Source organism: Alligator mississippiensis, chromosome 3 (assembly GCF_030867095.1).
Source record: "Alligator mississippiensis isolate rAllMis1 chromosome 3, rAllMis1, whole genome shotgun sequence".
Classification (NCBI taxonomy): Eukaryota; Metazoa; Chordata; order Crocodylia; family Alligatoridae; genus Alligator; species Alligator mississippiensis.
The window spans coordinates 160,217,724-160,239,390 of NC_081826.1; the positions used below are offsets into that span (position 1 = coordinate 160,217,724).

The 21,667-nt window shown below is 48.1% G+C and overlaps 1 long non-coding RNA gene across 1 annotated transcript; it reads left to right on the forward strand.

The window, feature by feature from the left end:
- The first annotated feature begins 5,742 nt into the window (after positions 1 to 5,742).
- Positions 5,743 to 8,710, forward strand: LOC132249115 (uncharacterized). The gene is made up of 3 exons (XR_009460513.1): positions 5,743 to 5,821; positions 6,665 to 6,722; positions 7,811 to 8,710. It is a non-coding gene; the product is annotated as an uncharacterized LOC132249115 (long non-coding RNA).
- Positions 8,711 to 21,667: the final 12,957 nt, after the last annotated feature.

Here is a 21,667-nt window from a genome sequence, read left to right on the forward strand (position 1 = left end):
TTGCCCTCAAATATGTTGCTACTGTAATATTGCTAACATATAAATGTGTGTGTATATTGCAAGATTTTTCTGGTTAAGTACAAATAACCAAAAAGCCCAAGGCTGAATTGATTCAATCTTCACAGGTTAGTCTAAACTGCATAGACTGAATGATAAGCAAGTGAACAGACATTCACATTTAATTCTAGAAATGCAGCCACATCCTTCAATGACTCAGGCCAGATGCTGGGGGGCTCTAGAGCACATCTCCCTGCTGGGCTGGAGCAGACAGACTGGGCCAAGCCTAGCCTGACCACCCTGTGAGGGGGGGATTGCAGGGGAGGTGCAAAGCATCCTGGGATGCTAGATGACTGTGAGCTAACATGAATTTGGAGAGGATCTGGGACAGAAGTTCAGTAAATCAATTTAACCTAAATCAGTTCAGTCTGATACTACATCCATCCAGGTTGATCTTAAACCAGTTTTGGCCATTTTGAAAGTGGTTTATGTGCACTGAACTTCTGTTCTGTTACAGATTTGAACTGGTTTCTGATCATGTATACTGGTTTATGTGTAACTTCTGTCCCTAGCCTCTATGTTCATGATTTGGAATTGCTCTTAAGGACAGTCAATGAGTAGGTAAGTTCAGCAACCCAGTAATATTCTTGTAGGTCTCAGGGACACAGGTACCATTTAGATCTAAGTCACATTCATCTCTAGATCAGATAGAGAGTGAAGCCCCATTGTAGTCGATGTGAAACTACAAACAACTTCTCTAGGCCCAAGGACTTCACCAGTGATGTGCAACTTTATTATAGAAATTTTTAAAAATATGATCGTACCCGAGGGTGTGAAATTCAAACAGTATTGGCCCCAGCAGACTTTTAAAACTTTTTAAAAGACTGAGCTGTCTTGTTGGGAGGAAGAACCTAATCTAAGTAAGGGGAGGGGAGAAGTTTTAGGAAAGATTTTTCTTTTTCTGTTCTGAAAAGTAGCTGCTGGCCATGATTAGGGTTTCATGAGAGCACAGTCAAGGGCAGCTGCTGAGAGCCTTACCTTCCCAAGCCACTGCTGCCATTGCTACTGCTGTAGCAATGTCAACTCTACTCTGGTGGCAACAGACCCTTGGCCAGGCTTCCTGGTGATCCATTCATTCTTCCCCCCCAGTACATACATATTGGCCATAGGGCCATGTCTGATGTGACATAAACTCCCCAGGGATTTTTGTGTGTGGGGGGGGAGAGGGGGGGCACCATTCTGCTGTCTCTACTCAGCCCCTAGCTATGCTTGGTGGTGTGGTGCTGAACTCCCCTACTTCTATGCCTGGGCATGTACAGTGCAGGGCTTCCCCTGCCATGTCAAAGACTCCCAGGGGTGATTATGGCACCCCCTTACAGTTTGTACCATGGGCTGCTGACACACTTGCTCCACCCTAGTTACACTACTAAGTAACACTTATTTCTAGATGTGCCCTTTGTTTGCAAGCTAAAGTTGTAATATATCTTAACATACCTTGATGTTCTTGGTTCTGAGTATTCCTTCAGTTATAGGATTGGAAGGGATCTTGAGGATCATCTAATCCACCCCCTGCACAAATCTAGGATTTTCTATTCTTAAATCTTGAAGACCTCCACTGGAAAAGATTCCTGTTTTCCACTAGAGCTAAGTAGAGGCCCTAGTTCCACTTATTTAGGCACAGTACGAACATGAGAATGGAAAATCCTTGACTGAATTTTCTGATTGTGCTTCTCAAGGTCTCTGGTGGCATTTCCTGTCAATGTTGCTGATTGATATTTTTGAGGTGCCCTTGTGGTTTATTTTAATAGGGAAAGCCCCTGACTTTCAGCATCTTTCTTCTCCTTTGGGTTTCTGGCTCAGTGGGGGATAGGAAATGGAACAGACCCTGGACTGAAATTAGCTCACTGATTTGTGTATACTCTTAAATTTGTTTAACTTTTTCTGTGAGGTAGGAGATATTCAAGGAGTAGAGATCACCACTGAACAAGTTATAAAAGCATTTGCCCAACTTATACAGCATTGCTAACATGCTCAGATTAAAGATTGATCCCATCTGAAGCTATGATAGCATTTAATTATGGTTAGCCAGTGCTGGATATCCCTTTTTATTTTCTTAAACCCTAAAATTCAGATGTGCTAAGTTAAATCATTTGAGGCTTTAATGAAAATCCCTAATTAGCCATAACTTGTATGCCAAACAGAGCCATAGGTGGAAACAGGTGATCTTGAAAAACTGATGTACATGTGTCTGGATTTAACAAACTTTGCTTACAGATTTGTCTTCAACTTTGGTTTCAAGCATTGTTTTCGCCCACTTCTGTAATATCATAGGAATTTGGGGTGGACTGTTTCTGCATGCTTCTGCATCACATGTTTAAAAAGGGCTGCAGGATGTTTTATCTAAACCCTATTCAATGAGGTTTAGATACAGTGCCTCCATGCCCATTTAAAAATGTGTGGGGACTTAATACACATGATGGTGGGCCAATGCTGGAAAGTTCTTCTTAGAAAATGGAGCAGACTTGATTGAGTCTGCTTCACTGTGTTCTAATTAGAACACAAATAAGCACATGTATAGGCAGCCTAAGGGTCTTGATCATTAGCATGTATGTGGTTCTTCAGGACACTTTTTCAGGGATAAAACTTCTTTCATGCTGTTGGTTTCTTTTCTTTTTTGAAGGAACAGTCTGGTGGAGACCTCCCATAGCTTCTTAATGCTTATGAAGATTTCCTAAAATCACTTAAAAACAATAGGTGCCTGTAGAGATGCAGGGAATCTGCTCCATTTGGCTGTAATTATAGTGTGTCAGAGCAGACTCAATTAATCAAGTCTGCTGGAGCATGCTAATTAGCAGTCTCGGCATCTCGTGTATTCATCATCCCCATGCTTCAAAATGGTGGCGGGGATGCTTTAACTAAAGTTCATCGAACAAGCTTTAGTTAAAGTAACCCTACTACCATATTGAAGTGTGGGGTGCTAAATACAAGAGATACTGAGCCACTCAAATTAAAGTGCCACCCCACTCCTTCCTGCCCGGAGCATATGTAAAAATTCCCAATGACTCCAAATTTAGGACATAGTCCAACTCCTTTACAGGGGCTAGAAAGCAGGTAGAGCTCCCTACCCAGGAATTCCATGTAAACAGAAGGTTTTTCCACGTGGCATAACTACCACATGCTGTCCCTACTTGCATCAAGTCAGGGGTGGGCAAAATAAGGCCTGCAGGCTAGATTCGCCCGCCAGACACTTTCATCCGGCCCGCAGCATCTCCCAACCAATTGGACCACACCCAGCCCTTCTGCCCGTGAGGGTGGAGCAAGGCACCCACGTGTACAACCCCGCAACATACCCTATTGCACTTCACTCCCACTCTGTTGGGTGAAAGGGCTCTGCCCAGCCAGCAGAAGCTTCCAGGTAGGGCCCCTGCTGCAGCTGCCCCATGGGAACCTGTTTGGCTTCTCGGAAGTCCAACTCACTTAGGGAAGCAGGTAGGGAAGTGATGGGGCTGGTGGGGCAGGTGGGGTTTGGAGTTGCAGCTGGACAGAAGCACAGAGCCTGCACCCAGGGGGTAGCAGGAGTGCAAAGCATGCAGTGTGGAGCTCTTGTGATAGAGGCTGTCAGTGCTGTGCTGGGGGTGAGGAGTGCAGCTTCCACACTGCAAGCCCTGCCACCTCTATTGCAGGGGCTCAGAATGGAATGCCTACAGCTCCTGCACTCGCAGCAAGGAAGCCTTGCACTGGACTCTGTGGGGAAGGAGGGGGTGGGGCTCCCTTCACTCTCAGCCAAGTGCAGGGACCTGTGCAGCAGGGGGCAGGGAAGGCAGTAGGCTCCAGCTCAGGGCTTCCCCCACTGTGATTGCTGGAGCTGCAGGTGCAGGGAATGGTGCCCCAGTGATAGAGGCAGCTGGGCAGACTGCGCTCCCTCCTTCCCCACCATGCCTGGTGCAGTGCTGGCTGGAGCCATGCCCCACCGGGCACCTGCTCTGGGCACGAGTGCCCTGATCTCCCCACCTGCTGCTGGTGCCAGGCAGTGGTGCTGCATGCCATGAAGAGGAGTGTGTGGGGGGTCCCTATACCTACCACTCTCTCTCATACCCCACACACCCACACCCTGCCTCCAGAATCCCATTGACATATACATAAACCCCAACATACACTATGCTCCCCTACACAGCCACACCCTTTCACAACCCCCCCATCCCACCATACACACACACCTCACATCCTACCACGCACACACAATATAAAAGAGTGACACTTTATATTTGAGTTATTATACAGTCCCTTCTATGTACAGTATACAGTTACACATCATGACAAATATTTTTTGTAAAATATATATATATATATATATATATATATATATATATATATATATATATATATAGTAGTAAGTGTTTGACTTTTAGTGCATGATTTGGTGTTTTTCTGGTTCTAAGATGACAATCCCTGCTCCCAAAAGGACTGTTTGGGGGAAGGGGGGTGGCAGCAAGGGGAGGACTTCTGGTAGAAAAGGTCAGGGGCTAGGGGCAAGGCTTCTGGTTTCAATGTGGCAACCAGGGGGCAGGACAACTGTCAAGGGGCAGGGCTACCTATGCAGCCTCCGACAGCTTGCCAAAACTTGTTAAGCAGCCCTCCACCTGAAAAAGATTGCCTGCCCCTGCCTCAGGTAGTATAGGAGCATTCCAGAGTTAAGAAGGGTATAAAGGGAGAATGTAGTAGTGCAGCCTAAACTCTCTGTGCTCCAGCTCTTCTAGGCTACCAGTCCTTTGAAGACAGTTATGCCCATGCCTGAGCATATCTCTGATTCCAAATTCTGCAGGTGCCAACCCCAGAATACCAGCCCTGCATTCGATCCTGTCCGGCTTCCAGAGTGGAGAATGTCAGTAGGTAGGGCTCAAAATATGAGCCAAGGCTTTCAAAGGCATTATTTACTTTCGTCCTCAAGATTGATGTTTATAACGACTTTTTAAACAAGTTCTTGTTTCAGCTTCTGACCCACAAACCCTGCAAGTGAACTTACATGCGAGTGTTATTGTTAGTTATAGAAAACACCCATTATTCATAACACATATTTTTCAAAGCTCAAGATAGTCTGCTTTTGAAGGAAAGTCTCACAGGATACAACTATTTGGTTGCAAATAAGTCTATGGTTTATTTATATGTAAAGCGGGAACAGGGGACAAAAAGAGACGGACAGACCAGACATGCCTGTAACACAGAGCTTGAGAGTGAAAATGGAATGGTTTCTGAAATCTTAACTACATTTCCATAATAATGAGAGGTCTACAGCTTCCAAAAGGCCTAATAATAAATGGTAAAATATCACCACATGTAACTGGGAAGGTAGAACTGGCTCTGGAATTCCAAACCTGTAGATTGCAATCCGGGGTGGGGGGGAGCAAGACTTCTGTAGCCTGCAGAGGCTAACAGTAACAGCAGCCAACCCCACCAAGAAAACAGGTGCCAAAGCTGGGACTGTTAAGGACAGTTGGAGGGTGCAGGACAGGAACAGCCAAAGTTGGTTAGGATAAGTAAAGGCAGCTGAGCTAAGCTACAGCCAACTTGTTGGGGTGGGGCAGGCAACAGGCTGATTTTCAAATAGAGCAGAAATGCCTGGAGAGCCAGCTGACAGTGGGTGGAGCCCATAAAACCACAGCCTGGGGCCTATAAAACCAGGGCCTGGGAGCTAACAGGATAGTCTGACCGTGCAGGCAACAGGGAGTGGATCTCTTGAAGGACAGCTTTAGGAGATGGGTTGGCCAATGACTAAGTGGTCCCCCAGAGCTGTAAGCAGAAAGCTGAGGAAACCTTAGGGCATATGGTAAGGCTCTAAATCAAAGTCAAAGTCAGGTGACCTTTTGGAAAGCAGTTTGCTTGTGTTTATATTTTGACAACACTTAAAACCCAAGGACCAGGTTGTGGCTGCAATGGTGGAGGAAGCCACGCATGAAATGCTGGAGGGGCACTGTCTGCATCTGGGGCTGAGACATAGGAAGTGAGAGTCTGAGGTGCTGGACCCGGGCTGAAGAGTCTCAGTTAGATAAAAAAGGCTAAGGCCAGGCAGGTGGAAACCCAGACAAGGTTCTTTGGGTCCAAGGAGCCTAGTGTGGAGTTGGATGTGGAGGTCTGTTATGAAGGGACCACTGAGAGTCATCTATGAGGCATAGGTGTGACTATGGGGGTAGTTAGAGGTAGCCCTCTAAGGCAACCAAGTCTACCTTAAAGAAGGAGTATACCTGTGAGGTGACAGGAGTACCCACTCCCCACCGGCTTCTGTAGGCAGCCTCCTCTTTTATATCTAACAAGTCATGGCAGGTGACAGATAACAAGTTGGAGAACATGGACAGGCCAGTCTGGCTACTAGAGTTGCCAGACCCTGGGGAGGGAAATTACCCAAACCTGTCACAACTACTATTTTTTTCCCTTCCCCTAAAGCCAGATGCAATGAATTTGTGTGCACTTTCAAATAAGCCAAGTAAGGTTTTATCCACCCATCTGAATCTGGAAGCAGCTAACATTTTATGCTTAGGAGTGAATTTATCACTTCAGACTTTTTTTTTTTCCTTTCCCACTACTGACTTGGAGTCCCATCCATTTTTAGCACTGTTATTCACTCATATTGGCAGTAGGGCCAGTGCTAACTTGCTCTGTCATTTCCTTACAGGATCACTGCCAGCCAGCAGCCCAAAATAGATGTACGTGACACAGCGTTACAACATAAGGTGAGAAGATACAAATTTCCTCTTTGTACCTTGTTTTTGCCAGTATTCAGTTAGATCATGTCTAAGAGTTTATTGTCTTTCAAAAGAGCAAACACTTTCCTTATAGCTAAGTGAGCTGAGGGAGAGGAGGGCAGCAGAAATTGTGGTGAAAGGAAGAAATTATATTTGTCTGCTCTGAGAGTAAAGCTTAGTAAAGGTTAGTAAAGCTTTTAGACTTACAAGAGATTTAAGAGTTGGCTTAAAAAAAAGAATAGTTAATATCTTTGCCAGGAAAATTCATCCTCCCTCCATCTTCAACAGAAAGGAACAGAAACCAAAAGGTCCTAAGAGAAAACTGATTTAAAAATTTTCCCTTTTCTACTTGTAAAACTTTTTTTGCATTAATGAGATAATTTAGTATGTACTTATGATGGGACCTCTAATGACACCTTTTGAATCAGCACTAAGGACAAGGAGACCCACTGACTTGGGTCAACAGTTTATCCATATTCAGCAGAGCATTAAAGGGCAATTAAGTCAATAGGGCTTTAACACATGCCAAAAGAAAACCATATCTTAACATGCTTTGCTGAATAGTGATGAAGTTATATACATGCATAAATGCTCTGAAAACAGGGCTTTAGTGAACAGTGGAGGTGGAAAGAAAAATTCCAGCAATTTGTTTGAGTTCCTCTCAGCTCACCTCCTACACAGGTTGTTCTGGCATGGACCAAGTTATTTTTTTTGGCTTCTGGGTCTGTAAAATAGAGGTGGTTGATGTTAAAAGGTCCAGAACTTCTGGGACTAGGGTACCTGGTCCACAGATTGCTTGACTTCTAGGACTTGGGATGCCCAAAGGAGCTGAGGAGCCCTTATAGCTGATGACTGAAATTTGTTATGATTCTTGTAAGTGTCATGCTGTACATTACTGAATAGAAGAGAAAGAATCAAACTCTGTTTAAATTATTTTGTAGGAAACATGGTGTCATGCATGTCAGGTTATTATTTTGTAGGAAACATGGTTTCATGTTGTCAGGTTAATCCTGTGTTTGGCATTGAAACATGATTTATTTCATGGTTTATTGAAAAATGGATTTTTGTGTTTACAGTTCAGCGAGTTTATCAAGCCCCTCCTAGAAGGCAACATGATTTAGTGAAGAGGAGACTGGACTAGGTGCTATTCCAGTCTCTACCATTGTCTGTGTCTATATCATCTCTATGGCAATCCTAAAGCTACCTATGGAAAAAACAAATCTCACTCATTCAATCCTACTCTATATACACTGCATACTAAAAATGGTATATGGTTGGCCTGAGATGGTGCTGACTGTACCATATACAACTCAGGTCACGGGGTGGGTGAAATACAGCCCATGAGCTGAATCCAGCCCACCAAGACATTCTATCCAGCCCCTCCCCACCCCCCAATGTAATAAATTAATATTTATTAGCTTCTGGCTGCATGTGAAAGCTGACAGGAGCCAGGGACAGTAGGACCCAGAGGGGGCCTCAGCAAGCTTGAGCAGCCCAGTCTGCCTCACCCGCGGCCAGTTCCCTGCTTTCCTGCCCCAGCCCTGCTCCAGCACCACGTGGCAGCCAGCAGAATCGCCGGATTGCAGAGCATGGAACAGCGACAATACATCTGTGAGTGTGCAGGCTGGGGGGCTGAATCTGTGTGCAAGCTAGGGGGCCAAGTCTGTGCATGTTCAGGCTGGGGGGCCAAGTCCCACATGCACCCACACCCCCCTTTCACTGCAATACACAAACTCCAGCCACCGTCCCCCACACACAGTCCCCACAAACCCCATACCCCCCCCACACCCCAGATATCCACACACACACCCATATGCTCCCTCACCCCACATACCCACACACCCACAGCCCCCAACAAATCTATACCCACCTCTACAATATACAAGATTAAGACTTCATTGTAAGCTATTGTGCAGTCACCTCTATGTACACTAAACAAACACATGTAAATCAGGACAAAAAATATATATTTTAAATCAAATTAATGGATGTTGTAGATGTTTGCTTTTTAGAATATAATTTGGTATTTTTCTGGTTCCAAGATGCCAAAACCGCTTGCTAAAAGGAGTACTTCTGGGGGCAAGGGGAGGGACTTCTGGTGGCAAAGGCTAGGGGTTTCCAATCACAAGATGGCAACCAGGGAGCAGGGCACCTGTCAAAGGGTGGAGCTACCCATGCGGCCCTCGACAGCTTGCCAAAACTCGGTAAGCAGTCCTCCACCCAAAGAATTGCCCGCCCCTGACTCAGAAGCTTGCCTGAACCAGAGATCCCTGGACATACATAAGGCAACCATAAACCTTTTTCAGCATATGGCACATGGTGAACAGCAATACATTGGTATGCAGGAATTGTGGTGACTGCACACACAGTATAGATAGTGTCCAGTATGATGACTTCAGTTGAATGGCTTAATTTCTCTACCTAAAGAAGTGAGGGTTGTTCTCATTTTGTAAAGCAGCTTGAGAAAGAAAGATCAGAAGTAGTATATGAAAGCACTATTATTTTATACCACAAAAGCGATACTGATATGCTGGAGGGCACATAAGAAAAAAATAATTGCTGATATCTCATTGCTATCTTTTTATGTTTCTTGCTCTACATTTTCTGGATGTCAACCTTTGCTTTTAAAGATAATTCTTTATAATAAGATCGACATAAACAAGTCTGACAAATGGCTTGTGGGTGATCAGCACTCCTTTTTGTGAAGGAAACTGCTGTTCTCCATACTATATTGTAACATTCCTTCCAATTACCTGGTTAGTTAAGCTGAAGACATCTCTTATGCAGCAGAGCCCTGCTAATGCCTTCAGATAAGAGGTGGCTGATTTTCCAGAAATTCCAGGAGCATCAGAGAAATTAGACTAATCCTCTTGCATGAAAATTCAGCTAATAATGTTCCATACAAGTGTGAGGGTCCATATTCCTAGGTTCATTTGAAAGGTTTTAGGACCCAGACTTTTTTTCCAGTGAAAGTGAAAGGTTTATGTTCAGGCTTAATGTTTAGGATCTGGAAATACTGTCCTATTATTTATGTGATTGTGGTTCTTTAAATTCTTTGGCATTTTACCATGTACTTCTGCTTTTGAGCATGGAAAAATTTTGTTCATAGAGCTGCTCACCTTTTAAAAAAAAAATAGAAATTGTACTCCAAAACCAGAAAGAGGGAACACATTCGTTTTTTATTTTTATTTTTTGCCATTGTGTATACTACTCTATTTACCTAAGGAAAATTATAATCTGCTCTCAAGACAGTCTGATTTCCCCCCTGCTTGACTATTATATGACCTACTTTTGCTTTGGTTAGTAATATTGCATTTATCTTATAGTCCTTTCATTCTGAAAAGGAAAAAAAATGTAAACAGTCTTTTCTAATGAGTGCTTCATATATAATATATATATATATATATATATATATATATATATGTATGTATGTACAATATTAATTAATTAATGCAACAATATTCAATCATATGTTAATTAATATTGTGCATGTATCACTATATACAAATTTAATCTACTGTCATTGAAACCACGCCCCCCCCCTCCAATGTTGAAATCCATGTAAAATTTCTTATGTTGTTCCTGATGTGACTTTTCCACCCCATTTCGAAGTTTGGGCCATGTGAATGAGAGTGGTTAGGTAGGATACACTTCATAGATTTCATAGACATTAGGGCTGAAAGGAACCTTGGAAGATCATCGAGTCCACCCCCCTGCTCCAGGGGCAGGAAGTCAACAGGGGTCATAGGATCCCAGCAAGATAAACATCCAAATGTCTCTTGAAGGTATTCAAGTAGGTGCTTGAACCACCTATGGTGGCGGGCTATTCCAAGCCTTGGGGGCTCATATAGTAAAGAAATTCTTCCTTATGTCCAGCCTGAAACAGTCATGGAGAAGTTTGTGACCATTCGATCTTGTCATCCCTTGGTGCGCTCTGGTGAACAGACATTCCCCCAGATTCTGGTGAGCAGCCCTGATAAACTTATAGGGTGCATCCACATGAGCACTCACATGCCTCTTACCCTGCCTGAAACCACTTTGAGGCAGAGCAACAGGCACGTGTGGGAACAAAAAAATGTTTGCAGCGCGGGAAGAATATTTGACCCCTGGATATCCAGGGGTCCATAAAAGGTGAAGTATAAAAAAGTGGGGCAACCAGAGGCTGGGTCCTCCATTGAAATGCTCTGGCTGCCAGAGAATCTCTGTGGTTGGCCCTTGCCCTGGTGCTGAAACACACAGCCAGCCTTTCAGCACCAGGGCTCCAGTGCCAGTGAGTAAGGGGTTGGGGGGGCTGGAGGAGGGGGGAAGGGACTATGGGGGGGACCTCCACCAGCCCCACCCACTCCCCCAGCCCCCTAACCCCTGCCAGACCCCCAGACCCCTGACCACTGATGCAGCCGGCCCCTCCTCCTGCCACCCCTGCCCCGAGGCCCCCGACCCCTGCTACAGCCAACCCCTCCTTCTGACAGCCCCCCCAAGGCCCGCAACCCCTGTCCTGGCTGGCCTCATCCCCCCCAACACCCCCTGCACAGTGCAGGGCTGGGTGACAGCCCCAACGGCCCCAGCCCAGGCCTTCCTGCCCCTTCGCTGCCCTGTGCTGCCCGGGGGACTCTGCCAGGAGGCCCTGGAGTGAGTGCCCCCACCCCTGCTTCTAAGCTAAGCAGAGGCTCTTTTCCCCATTTTTTTCCATGTTCTTTTTCTGGGTTTCTTTTTAAAGTGATGGTTCCTGGGGTTGTTGCAGTAGCCTTGAGTGCCTGGGAGTGCAAATTGCGGGGTGGGGCTGGGTATGGAAGCCATTGGGGGGGCTGCAGCAGCTGGTGGGGGATGGAGTCAGGTGGGGCAACAATCGGGGGGCTGGGGCATGGGGGCCTTTCAGGGGGGGGTGGTAGCCCCTTCAGGGGCCATTTGGACCCCTGTTGGGGGGCCATACCCTTTGTGTAGGGAACAAACCCCCTATTGGGGGGCAGAACCCCTTGTGTGGGGGATGAACCCCCTGTTGGGGGGCCATAGCCGTTGTGTGGGGGACCAACCCCTTGTGTGCGGGCTGTTACCCTGTGGGAGGGCAGCAAAATATGTATTCATGAAACATGAATTTAGAGTTCACTTTATTATTATGATAAGAGACTTACTTTAACACTGTAGATATATCAATAAAACATTGTCCAACTGATTGCTATCTCTGTCTCACTCTCTTTTTCTTTACAGTGGTCTTTTGTTTTACTTGTGGAGGAACATGGATTTGGGGGTATTTTACACAGTGACTTTGGGATTTTTTTTTTATCAGGGACTTTCAGTTTTCCAATAGGGAACACCAGAATTCCTGCCAGGGAGGCCAGTGGCAGGACCCTGCCTGCTCAGAGCTGGCACCTTGGACCCAGCTGGCTGTGGCTGACCTCCTGGCCAAATGGTGCCAGGAGGATATGCTTTGGCAGTTCAAAGCAGGCCACCACACCCAGAACATCTTCCGGGTGATAGCTGCCCAGGTGGCCGGGCAGGGGGCACAAATGGCAGTAGTGCCACAAAAAGGCCAACCCTGCAACCGCAGTCCACTGGCAGCTGGCACAGAGAAGCAGATGCCTCTACTGGCTCTACAGTCCCCATCTGAGTCTGGCAGGTGTACACCAGGTCACAGCCAGGCAGCAGCCCCCACTGCCAGATCCCTGCACCCTCTACCCACTGCAGCAATCTCTCAGGGCTGCTTCAGCAGTCCAGTTGGCACAAGGGGTAGTGTCCCTAGTTACCAATTGGGCAGGCCCCAATTGAGCTACTTGCCAGGGTGGCTTTTTATACTGCTGAGGCCAGGACAGGGCAGCTTTTTATACTGCTGGGGAAAGCATAGGTGCTGGCCCCAAGCTCTAGCTCCCCCTAGCAGAAGATCCAGGAGGAGCCAGGCAGGGTTATTTTGCCCCAAGTGGCACAATTTGCTCCTCAACAAAGTGCATGTCTGAGCATGTGCGCTGAGGCAAAAAGCCCCGGCTCAAATTTGCACTGCTTCTATTTGAGCTGTTGCAAGCTCCTGTGCTTGCATGTGTGGACGCACCCATAGGTGGCCACCAGATCACCCCTGAGCCTACATTTTTCCAGGCATAGCTCTCAGCCTCTCATCATAAGGCCTGTTTTCCTGACCTCTGATCATGTGTGTGGCTCTTCTCTACACTCTGTCAAGCTTCTCCACATCCTTTTTGAATTGTGGAGCCCAAAACTGGATGCAGTACTCTAGCTGCAGCCTCACCAAAGCCGAGTACAACAGAAGAATGACGTCCTGGGATTTGCTTGAGAAACATCTATGGATGCAAGCCAGTGTTTTGGTCACTTTACTAGCTGCAGCATCACATTGATGGTTCATGTTCATCTTGTGGTCAATTATGACCCACAAGTCCCTTTCGTCCGTAGTGCTAGCCAGCATAGCACTGCCAAGCCTATAAGCATGCTGCAGGTTTTTCTTCCCAAGGTGGAGTACCTTGCATTTTTCAGTGTTAAACACCATCAGGTTCTCATCTGCCCATTTTCTGAGCCTGTCAAGATCAGCCTGGATCACCCTCCTGTCCTCAGGTGTGGATGATTTACCCCAAAGTTTGGTGTCATCAGTGAATTTGGCCAGTCTGCTTCTGACGCCAATGTCCACATTAATGAAGATGTTGAATAGTATAGGCCCAAGGACAGAGCCTTGAGGGACCCCATTGGTCACAGCACACCACGACAATTGACTTCCATCAGCCACCACCCTCTGAGTCTGACCATGGAGCCAATTCCCCAGCCAGTGGATCATGGTGAGGCCGAGGCTGCAGTTAGCCAGTTTTGCCAAGAGATGTTCCTGGGATACCAGATCGAAGGCTTTTTTAAACTGCTGCTCTTCTCTTGAGTGGAAGTGGACGCAAAACAGAGCCAGATTGTTTACAGCCTTGTTTTACTTTTGCCCTTTGGAGGTTATAATTAGGCTTGCCAGGATTCTATTTTTAATCATTAACATTGATAAACGTTGATTTTTAGCTCACTCTTGCAGACCGGTGAAAAAATGTTTCCATTATTAATAAACAAAATTTATAGAAAGGAGATGTAAGAAAAATCATAAATGATGGAATGATGACAATAGGAGGAGTAGTCCTATAGAACCATGCTGACTGTAGTTTGGACTGCAACTCTCAGAAACCCTGGGGGACTGTGAACAAAGAAAAAGGAAACGACAAAGATGATGAGGGAACTATGGATGAGCAGAGCTGGGAGTGATGGCAACTCTGCCACTCACTGGAAGCAGTCCTACAGTAGTTACATTTATCATTAATAAGTTGTCTTCCCCTCACACCCTTAATTTTGCACAATCCTGAAAAATTAAACTGAAAAAATTGAACTAAATGATTAAAAATAAACATTGACGTTATCCATCAAAATGATTAAAAAATAAAAATAAAATCCTGTGAAGCCTAGTTATAGTCTATATCATTATACCAACAAGCTGTATTCTAGGAGAATCTCAGTTCCTGCCTGTTCATAGGTTTGTCTTCACTGTGTAACCAATAAATATTCCCATTGGTTCTAACAGCAGCTGTAGGGAACTAGCAAGACACGTAGGATAGAAGGGCTCTCTCCTGTACTGAACTTAGGTGTCTTTGCTTAATTTTCAAATTTACTACCTTAGTAATAAAATTACATCTGCCCAATGAGGCCATGTAGTGACAATGGGTCTTACCAGTGGGAGAATTATGTAGATTTCCCCAGAATGAACAGATCATTGTAGTTTAGTTCAAACCATTCTAAGAAAACTGTAGCTAGTTTCTCAGTCTGTTTGTGTGTGTGTGTGTGTGTGTGTGTGTATGTGTGTGTATATGCACTGAGTAGGCTAAATCCAGAAGTATAAAGGAAGAAGGGCCTAATCTTGAAAGCTTTACATGAGCACTTGTATATGTGAAAAGCGTTTAGTTCTCAGTGTTTTATCCTATGCCCCCCTAAATTGAAATGGTGGGTTTTTAACTGAAAAATGATGAGGGACCTGATCCTTTTTTTTTTTTTTTGTCAGAGCCAGAGCCTGCCCACAGGCAGAGGATGAGCTGCTGGTGGACCAAGAGGCCTCTGAGCTGTGGAAGAGGCCCAGTCCTTCCCTCCACTATGGTGGCACCCCCTGGGCTGCCTGGGTGAGCTACTAGCAGACTGGGTGCTGCCCCAGCTCAGAGGCAGCAGCCAGCCCAATCCAAATGTCCCCTGAGCCCACTGGGGAGCAGCGCCCAGCTGGCTTCCAAGCGGTGGGCACAAGGAATAGTTGGATAGGGCAGGTCCAGGTGCTGCTTCTGAGCTGGGGCAGCATGCAGCCCACTAGCAGCTCATGTGAGTGGCCCTGGAGGGCTCTGCAGCCACAAAGGGAAGGCCCATAGCCCTCTGAAGCTGTGGGTCCTCTTGGCCCACCAGCAGCTTGCCCCTTGACCATGGGAGAGGCAGGCAGGCTCTGTTGGGGGAAAAGAAAAAAAGGATCAGGCCCCTCACTGCTGCTGCATTCAGTATGTTCTTGCAGTCAGCAGAACAGCTGAGGATACACAGAAATGAGCTGGCTTGTGCCTGGGGCAGTGTGGGAAGGCAGAATTGGGGTGGCTGGGTTTGCTGGCACCTGAAGAAGACAGTGGGGATGGTGCATGGGGTGCTGGAGAACTGGGCGGGCTTGAGGAAGTGTTGGATTGATTGCCTCTGAGCTGGGGCACACCCAGCCAGTTAGCAGCCTGACTGGGCTTCCAGTGCCCCATGCACTGTCCCCACCACCTTCTACTGCCACCAGAAAGCCCTGTTGTCTTCCCATGCTGCCCCAGGGGCAAGCCAACCCATTTCAGAGTGGCCCCAGGCATCCTGCCAGCCACAGGAGCCTGGTGAAGACAGAAGTGGTGAGGGGCCTGATCTTTTTTTTTCTGTGGAGCCTGCCCGCCTGTCCCATGGCTAGGGGGCAAGCTGACAGCTGCATCATTGCAATTTTCAACGTTGCAAACTAAACTACATCAGGATGTAGTTTAGTTTACAATTATGCAAATTCATTTAAAAAACCCTAAAACTCTTTCATGTGTACAGTGTGATGGCATGGGGTAAGCCATACAAAGTGACATTTTTTCACGTGTATATGGTAATGGCATCATGTGTACAAGTGCCCCATGTCTGTCACCACCCTAGAAGTCATTGGGATAGAAGTCATTGGGAGTTTCTGTCATAACAGGCTGGCAAGATTGGACCCAAAGAAAAGATTCCGACTCTCTGGACAACGGGGGGGGGGTTGTGACCTAACTTGGTTAATGTCCTGAAGGGACCATATACCATGTATAAGATCCTGTTCTGTCCTTTTCCAGAGTGTGGGAGAGGAAAGGAGCATGGGTTTAGGAGCAGTTTCCCATCACTCTGTGCCACTCAGTATTTTAAAAGAAACCAATGCAGTCTAAAATATTTTGTTTTTTGTTTTTTGTTTTTTTACAAAGGAATGTTAGGGAAAGATGACTGATAGGTGCAGTATCATTGGGGGGTGGTATTTGAAAAGATGGAAAAGCAAATACAAATAGTGCTTTAATCTTATTAGAATAATATTATTATCATCTGTGGGGGGGGGGGTCCCCCTTTCTTTTCTCCCCCTGCCTCCAAACTCCTTTCCCTTTGCAGTTTGTGCAGCTTTACAATCTGTGGTGGGAAAGCCATTCATTGGAGTCAACTTCAATTGCAAATCCAACTGTATGCAATGTTTGTGAATTTGAAATTCCTTTGAGGTTCACCCAACTCCAATTTTACCCCATCCCTTAAGGGAAAGCATTTTCTCTTTGAAGCTGCTTTTTGTCCGGATGCATCGTGGGATGTTAGTTGGGGTTCTGCTTTAGGCTAGTCTTCTCCTGCCTATTTTCTATACCTGGCCTTCTCCTTACACTGTGTATGTGTATGTGTGTGTGCAGCCTGTAAGAGTGTGAAGTTGCAAGGAAGGTGATATTAAGAATTTGGAAACAGGGCTAGAAAATATTCTGTTCTAGAAGAGCCTGTATCTAAATTAAAAATGTAAAGACAAATAAAGGGAATGTAAACGTAATTAATCCAGATGTTTCAAACTGATATTTATGTTGATTTATCTTCTTTGCTTAATCTTTGAAGTATTATAAGAAAAATGGTTACTACTGTTATTAATTGTGCTATTTTCTTGTTGATACACCATCAGCAAGAAGGGAAGGGAATCATTTCTCTTCTAGAACAAAGATAAACTACTATAAATTAATCACTGTGTTGTAGCAAAATAGCTGTGGTGCTTGAAAGGTCCAGTGTGAAAGAACTGGAAGAAAACATTTTGCTTAGTAAATAAGATGGTGTAAAAATAAACAAACAGAGCAGTCATTGTAATAGGTTTTTAGTACAGTAGCACACAAGTCCCAGCAAAGCTCATCATTCCACTGTGCTAGGTAAAATATAAACACATGAAAACTAAAGAGACAAAACAAAAAGGGGAGGGAGAAAGGGCCCTATCATTATTACTTTGTTATTGAAAGAGAAATAAGGCACTGCAAAAGTAAAGTGTTGCTGTACCACACGGGGAGTCTTTAGCTGGGAAATGAACCCAGATCTCCTGAGTCCCAATTCTTTGCTTTCTCCACAAAACCAGCCAGCGTTTGAATACATAGATCACTGCTCCCAGCCATAAGCAGAGGCTGACAGAACTTCTCTGTGTTCCCTACCTGCATTGTCAAGAGCAGGGATGGGCAATTATTTCGGGTGGAGGGCTACTTACCAAGTTTAGGTAAGCTGTTGAGGGCTGCATGGGTAGCCATGCCCCTTGACAGGTGCTTCCCCCGGGTCACCATCTTGTGATTGGAAGTCCTGCCCCCTAACCCCTGACCTTTGCCACCAGACAGCCTTCTCCTTACCCCCAGAAATACTCCTTTCAGCAAGGGGTTTTGCCATCTCAGAACCAGAAAAATACCAAATTATATTCTAAAAATTAAACATCTATAACATTCATTGATTTGATTTCAAAAAATATTTTTGTCCTGATTTACAGGTGTTTGTGTAGTGTACATAAAGGTGATCACACAATAGCTTAAAATGAAGTCTTACTCTTGTATATTGTGGGAGAAAAGGTGGGGGGCATGGGGGTAGGTACAGGTTGGTGGGAGGCTGTTGGCATGTGGGTATGTGGGGTGTGAGAAAGGGTGTGGGTGTGGGGTTGTGAGTGTGGCATGAGGGAGCACATGGTTATGTGTGTGGATATGTGGGGTGTGGGTGGGTATGGGGTTTGTGGGAGGTTGTTTGTGTGGGGAAGGTGGCTGGGGTGTGTGAGGGGGTGTGGGTTTGGGGGCCTGTATGTATGGCAGGGCAAGGGGGTGTGGCAGGGCATGGTGTGTGCCTGCCACTTTAAGGGTCTGGAGATGGCAGCCACCAGGTGTCTGATGAGGACAGCCATTTTGGAGGCAAGGGCTGCCTATAAACACAGGGCAGTTTGGCTGCTGGAGGCTCAGGCAGCAACTTTGCCTGGCCGGAGGGCTGCTGAAAACAATCTGGAGGTAAGGAAGGAGTTGTAAGTGTTGGTAAGGAGGCTCCTGGTCCTGCGCATTACCTAAAACTGCACCCTGCTGGGAGTGGGTGGCCTGGTGGGGCTCTCATTGGTGCAGGAGCCCCCAGGAAATGCCAGGCCAGTTACCACCCCGGTGAAAGGTGGGTCGGGGCACCTTAACCCCTTGCCCCCACCACCAGGTGGGTAACCCCGTTTGTTTGAGGGGCCCAGAGGGTGGACCCTGGGAAAGAGTGAGGGGCTAGAGACCTGACTCAGACAAGAGAGTACCCTCGACTGGCCCATGCTGGGGCCAGGACCAGGAGGGTCAAAAGGGCCAGGGGCCCACCGTGAGGGATGCCCAAGAGCTGGAGGCCTGGGGTCCTGACTGGCCTGGAGGTGGGCCAGGGCTAGTAGCCAAAGGTCCCGGGGGGACCACACCTGAGAGGGGAAAATGGTTTTGGGGGGCTAGGTAGCCCGGATGAAGGCGGAGAGGCCGCCTGATTGGAGGGATCGTGGAGGGGTCCTGTTTGGAAGATTTTGGGGCCCGGCGTGGGGGCTGGTGAGGATATGAACAGCAAGATGCCATCTGCAAGGCTTGGGCTGTGGTATTGGGGAGGAAAGGAGCCGCAGAGAGTGCCCCCTGGCATCAGGATACTAAAATGGGTAGCCTCCCACTTAATTGACATCAATCAGTGAACCAATTACATCAAGGCATGGCGGGCGAGAAGGCGGGCGGTTGCCCCAAAAAACAGGTGGGCGGGCCACGGAGATCGGCCCTGAGGAGGCCCCCTGTTACAGTGGTGCATTGGCTGGGAAGGTAAGGAGGCTCCTTGGTCCTGGGCATGACCCAAAACTGCACCCTGCCGGGAGTGGGTGGCCTGGTGGGGCTCTCAGTGGCGCGGGAGCCCCCAGGAAATGCCAGGCCAGATACACCTTTCACCGGGGTGGTATCGGGGCACCTTAACCCCTTCGCCCCCACCACCGGGTGGGTAACCCCGTTTGTTTGAGGGGCCCAGAGGGGCTAGAGACCTGACCCGGACAAGAGAGTACCCTCGAGTGGCCCATGCTGGGGCTAGGACCAGGAGGGTCAAAAGGGCCAGGGGCCCACCGCGAGGGACGCCCAAGAGCCGGGGGCCTGGGGTCCCGACTGGCCTGGAGGTGGGCCAGGGCTAGTAGCTGAAGGTCCCGGGGGGACCACACCCGAGAGGGGAAAATGGTTTTGGGCGGCTAGTAGCCCGAATGAAGGCGGAGAGGCCGTCTGATTGGAGGGATCATAGAGGGGTCCTGTTAGGAGGATTCGGGGGCCCAGCATGGGGGCTGGGGAGGATATGAACAGCAAGATGCCATCTGCGAGGCTTGGGCTGCGGTGTAGGGGAGGAAAGGAGCCACAGAGGGCACCCCCCTGGCATCGGGGCACCAAAATGGGTAGCCTCCCACTTAATTGACATCAATCAGTGAATCCATTAACATCAAGGCGTGGCAGGCGAGAAGGCGGGCGGTTGGCCCAAGAACGGGGGGGGCGGGCCACGGAGATCGGCCCTGAGGATGGCCCCCTGTTACAGTGGTGCATTGGCCAGGAAATATCGGTCCGATGGCCATGCACAGTTGCAACCAGTAAAGAGAAGCCCCAGTGGTGGGGTGGCCCCAGAGAGGGAGCAGTGATGAGAAGACCCCAGAGACGGGGCCGTGATGATGTTGGGAAGCCCAAGTTGGGCACGGCGGGCCCTAGAGTGGGGGCAGTGATGAGGAGCCTCAGTGTGAGGGGGCAGTGAGGCAGTGTAAGATCTAAGGGGGAAGGTGTGTGGCAGGGCACAGTGTGTGCCTGCCACTTTAAGGGTCTGGAGCTGGCTGGCAGCCACCAGGTGCCTGACGAGGGCAGCCATTTTGGAGGCAAGGGCTGCCTATATAAACAGAGCAGTTTGGCTGCTGGAGGCCCAGGCAGGAACATTGCCTGGCCAGAGGGCTGCTGAGAACAATCTAGAGGTAAGGGAGGAGCTGTAGGGGTTGGTAAGGAGGCTCCTGGTCCTGGGCACGACCTAAAACTGCACCCTGCTGGGAGCAGGTGGCCTGGTGAGGCTCTCAGTGGTGCGGGGGCCCCCAGGAAATGCCAGGCCAGTTACCACCCCGGTGAAAGGCGGGTCAGGGCGCCTTAACCCCTAGCTCCCACCACCGGGTGGGTAACCCCGTTTGTTTGAGGGGCCCAGAAGGCGGACCCTGGGAGAGACTGGGGGCTAGAGACCTAGCCCGAATGAGAGAGTACCCTCGACTGGCCCATGCTGGGGCCAGGACCAGGAGGGTCAAAAGGGCCAGGGGCCCACCGCGAGGGATGCCCAAGAGCCGGGGGCCTGGGGTCCCGACTAGCCTGGAGGTGGGCCAGGGCTGGTAGCCAAAGGTCCCAGGGGGACCACACCCGAGAGGGGAAAATGGCTTCAGGGGGCTAAGTAGCCCGGATGAAGGCGGAGAGGCCGCCTGATTAGAGGGATCGTGGAGGGGTCCTGTTTGGAAGATTTTGGGGTGTAGCGTGGGGGCCGGGGAGGATATGAACAGCAAGATGCCATCTGAGAGGCTTGGGCTGAGGTATTGGGGAGGAAAGGAGCCACAGAGAGCGCCCCCTGGCATCGGGGTACTAAAATGGGTAGCCTCCTGCTTAATTGACATCAATCAGTGAACCAATTACATCAAGGCGTGGCAGACGAGAAGGCGGGCGGTTGCCTTAAAAAACAGGTGGGCGGGCCACGGAGATCAGCCCTGAAGAGGCCCCCTGTTACAGGGGGTTGTGTGGGTGCATGTGTATGGTGGGGTGTGTGTGGGACTCTCCCTATGAACACACACACAGTCTCTCCCTCCCTCATTGCTCTCTTTGTCTCTCTCCTCCCCTCCCTCATTACAGGGATAGAAGTGCACATGTGCACCCCCACCCACTCTCCCTCTCCTGGCCCTAGGATACTGGCATGGGCCCTATGCTTCCGTGATGCACCCAGGGGGTGAGAGGGGCCTGGGGGAGGGTGGGGCCAGGCTGACCTTGCTACTGAGTCTTGATGGCTTTCCCTTGGCCCTGCTGCCCCTGGCTCCTGTCATCTTTGACAGGCAGCCAGGAGCAGATAAATATAAATTTTCTAACTTTTAGGGACCCCTCAGGCTACATAGAATGGCCTAGTGGGATGGATCTGGCCTGCAGGTTGTATTTTCCCCACCCGTGGTCTAAAGGCAGCACTTTACTATCATATACAGCAGTGGAGATGTTGGGAGTGGCTTGTGAGAGAGTGAGGCATTTTCAAGTCTTGGAAAATGGAAGAAGTCTACCTAGCTGAGGAGAACCAAAGAGAAATAAAGGGAGTTTTGACCCAGCAACGTAGCCACATAAGAACTTCAAGACAAAGCTGCCATTGGCCCTAGATGCTTCCCATTCCAGGCTAAGAGCACTGAGATCCCCAAGGATGTATTT